At 39.4% G+C, this 4,366-nt stretch overlaps 1 non-coding gene across 1 annotated transcript; it reads right to left on the bottom strand.

Annotated features, from left to right (window-relative positions):
- Window positions 1–86: 86 nt before the first annotated feature.
- On the bottom strand, window positions 87–159 carry Trnar-ccu. Its single transcript has one exon. It is a non-coding gene; the product is annotated as a tRNA-Arg (tRNA).
- Between the last annotated feature and the right edge of the window lie 4,207 nt (window positions 160–4,366).

Consider the following 4,366-nt stretch of genomic DNA (forward strand, 5'->3'; position numbering starts at 1 on the left):
TCAGCAAAAGTCTGCTCTTTATCACCAAAGTATCAGGAAAGGTAAAGTTAATAAAAAGTTACACACACTCACACTATGGTTATTCCTACCCCAGGCGGGACTCGAACCCACAATCCCTGGCTTAGGAGGCCAGTGCCTTATCCATTAGGCCACTGGGGCTGACGCTGTAAGGATGTGCAAGAGAAGCCTAATATGGCTTCCCTACGCTGCCCTAGGCTCTCCGCTGCTCTCGGAGAGGCCCAATAAGCAGCTGAAAGAGTCAGATACAAATATTTTACACCCAACCAATGGACAGAAGATGGGGACCCCTGTGGTTGAATTGAATTGGGAAAAGCTGGAGGAAGCTGAGGAGGAGGCGACCGGATAGAAAGACCAGCAGTCTCAACTAATCTGGACCCCCGAGATCTCTCAGACACTGAGCCACCAACCAGGCAGCATACACCAGCTGGTATGAAGCCCCCAACACATATACAGCAGAGAACTGCCTGATGTATATTCTCAGTGAGAGAAAACTCACCTAACCCTGGAGAGACTTGAGGCCCCAGGGAGTGCCGAGGCCTGGTGGTGTGTGAGGTGGGGTTGGTGGGGACATCCTCTTGGAGACAGGGGAGGAGGTATGGGATGAAGAATAGTCAGAGGGTGGACCGGTAGGGGGATAACGACTGGACTGTAAATAATAACAACAATAGTAATAGTAATAATAATAGTAGTAGTAATAGTAATAATAATAATAATAGTAGTAACAAAAGATCTGTGTTACCGCTGATCACCACGGAGACATCTGCCTGCAAGAGTCATTTAGAAAGTCTAGCTTTTCTCCTTCCCTGTGCTGTACAGCACTACAAAAACCCTACCAGGATGATTTTTCAGTAGAGGTGGAATGGAGAGACTAGACTTTCATTTCCTGCTATTCTATGACGACAACTCAATATCTGTGTAACCTACTTAGGGAGATGGAATTCTATACTGTCATTTAAATCTTAAATCGATGAGGCGACCTCACACCCAAAGGATGGGTAATTTTAGGAAAGAGATAGTGGAGAGACAGACTTTGTACCCTCAATTAGCTTTGATGAGACAGTCCCACCTCCCTTTTTGGTTAGAGAATGTTACATGTGGACTATTCATAATCCACTCTAGCCAATGTGGTAGATATATATGAAGAATTGGAAGTTCTGTGATTTTTTTTTACATTCAGAACTTTACTTTGTGTGTCTTTATATATGTACATGTATGGCTGTACACATGCAGCATTATATTTGTGTGAAAGAAAGAAAGAAAGAAAGAAAGAAAGAAAGAAAGAAAGAAAGAAAGGAAGAAAGAAAGCAAGCAGTGCTATGAGACCTGACACATCTAAAGAGCCATGATTAGAGTAAAATGATGCACAAAACAGTGATAAACAGTTGGAAGAAACATGAAATATTATTAGAAAGACAAAAAGAACACTGTAAGAAAAAAGGCATAAGTACAATAGGCTTAAACTCTCTAAATTATATTTTATGGTTGAAGCAAAATATAACACTGTCAGATGTGATTATAAAATTAGACAAAAATACTGAGGAAAATTATAGAGCATTAATTGAAATAAAATGAAGTTAACTTTCTATACTTCATGATTTCTGCTATAGTGAAATTAGCTTAATATTAAATTATATAAGTGTAATGCATAGAGCTATCACTAAAATACAAGGAGGTACACTCAGAAACACTATAGATAAAGTGGAATTATTAAAGCTATATACAATCCAAGAATGTTGGAAGAAGAAAACAGATACAAAAAATAGAATAATCTTTTAATAGAGTTTTAACAATTTAAGAAACTTAAAGGTAAATTAAATGTACCAATTAAGTAGCAGATTGTCAATGTAGATTTAGAAACATCACTCAACCATATACATTGTCTGTGCCATAAAGAATGCATTTCGGACATGATGGCATATGTTGGTGTAAGTTGAGAATAAAAGATTGGAGATATATATATATATATATATATATATATATGACATTAAATACACTATATTAAAAAGGCACTCTATGCATAGAGAAATATGTCATATATACATGCATCAAATAGTGAAATTGCAAAACACTGGAAATAAAAATTAATGTAACATAAAAGAATTATAGAAAATCCCTAATTATATTAGGAAATGCCAGCATATGTCACAGAATTTAAAAGAACAAGTAAAAATTACCAAGGGTATAGGCAAACTCAACAGTGTCATTAGTCATCAAGGTCTACTCTACATTTAACAACAAGCACTCCATCCTCAAACTGAAGAGTAACATTCCTTTCAAGTATCCCCAGAGTATATATCCAAATTAGACCATTTGTTCCATTTATAAAACAAACCTCAAAACATTTAAAACCATTAAAATAACTGAAAATATGTTAATTCCCAACCAAAAATGAAATAACATTTTCAATTATTAAGGAAAATCTGACAGGAAGGTTTAGAGAAACAATTGTAAACAACAGAACACATGTAGGACATTTTATTTATTGATTGATTTTTTTCTTAATTTCACATTGTGCACCCCAATCTCACACATCTCCTTTCCCTTCATATTTGCTCTCAGCCCATGCAACCTCCCCCCTCAACAGAGAATAAAATAAGATAGAGTAAAAAAATCTCTCTCTGGAGGCTATAGTGTGTCACAGTGTGTTACAAAGTGTACTCTTTTGTCCATACGTCTTTACTTGCAAATATTCATTGCAAAGAATGAGTAGTCATTGTTCTGGTTTGAGGCCTCTGGCTTCTGCTACACTATCGATGTTAGATCCTCATTTGGACTCCTCTTGGATGTCCCATTTTTGACCTTTGTCATGGAGACCCTGCAGCTTAGGATATTCAGCATTGGCCCTTCACACACGCCAGCAGATCATAAATAGGATAGATGTTGGAGTTTGCCAACTCAAAACCCAGGATCTGGGCCTGGGAGGTAGCTTAGTTGTTCGGCCTACCAGCTTTTCTGGGCTCTCACCACGGGGGGGAGCTCTCTAGCATTGCCCTGACTAGTTCACCAAATGCTTCAGCTGGCAAGGAGCAGGAGCAGCTCTCTTGCTCTCATGTCCTTGGGGGTTATCTCATCTGCACATTAGCTCTGCTTTGCTGCTCACGAGAGTCACAGGGACTCTCTCCTGAGTGCTGCAGCCAGTGAGGGGTGAGGTGGAGGGATCTCTACCTTGCCTATGCCAACAAAGGGGTAATTATTGATAAAACTTATGAACATTTTCACAGTAGGGAAAATAAGTGAAATTATTGATATATTTTGATTTGAACATTATATAATGCATGAATTATTGACACAATAAATGATAGCTCATAAATACATACAATATTATATACCAGTTAAAAACTACTTTTAATTTAAAGATAAACGATTCATGGACCAAAGAAGAATCTGGAGGGAAACTGAAGAATTCATTGAAGAGAGAAAGAAAGAGAAAGAAAGAGAGAGAGACAGAGACAGAGATAGAGACAGAGAGAGACAGAGAGAGAAATGAATAACACTATATGCATACAATAGAGGCCTAGGTCCACTCCATGCTCTTTGGTTGATGGTTCAGTGTCTGAGAGCCCCCAAGGGTTCAGGTTAGTTGAGTCTGTAGGTCTTCCTGTGAATTCCCTGTCCTCTTCGGATTTCTCGCTACTCTTCCACAAGCCTCCTGAGGTCCACCTAGTGTGGCTATGGGTCTCTGTTTGTCTATGGCATCTGTTTTGGTAATTTGCAGGATGGAGCCTCTCATAGGACAGTTATGCTAGGCTTCTGTCTGCAAGCATAACAGAATATCATTAATAGTGTCAAGGATTGGTTCTTGCCCATTGGATAGGTCTCAATTTAGTCCAGTCATTGGTTGGCTATTCCATCAGTCTCTGCTCTCTCTTTGTCCCTGAATATTTTGTAGGCAGGACACATTTCACATGGAAGATTTTATGAATGTATTGCTATCCTATCCCTCCACTGGGAGTCCTGCCTGGCTACAAGAAGTGGTCACTTCAGGATCCATATCTCCCAATTCTAGGAGTTTTATCTAGAATCACCTCCATAGCCACAGCCACCCTGGGTTCTTCTCCCTCTCCACTAGTCTCTAGCAAGTCCTAGAGATGCCCCACCTCCTGAAAATTTTCTTTCTCACTCCCCTGCTTTCCCTACATCTGAAAGGCCCCCTCTCTGTTCTCCTCCCCAACCCCTTTTCCATCCAGCCTCCCTTTGGCTCTTTTTTTAGGGGGTGTGGGGGAGGCAGCCCCAGTGGTTGGTCTTTGTTTTTCTGTTTTGTTTTGTTGTTTAAAAAAAAATAGAATTTACTTGACCTATGTTTATGAACCCACTGTCACTGTTTGCAGACACACAGAAGGTGGCA

Source organism: Grammomys surdaster, unplaced genomic scaffold, assembly GCF_004785775.1.
Source record: "Grammomys surdaster isolate TR1022 unplaced genomic scaffold, NIH_TR_1.0 61, whole genome shotgun sequence".
Lineage (NCBI taxonomy): Eukaryota > Metazoa > Chordata > Mammalia > Rodentia > Muridae > Grammomys > Grammomys surdaster.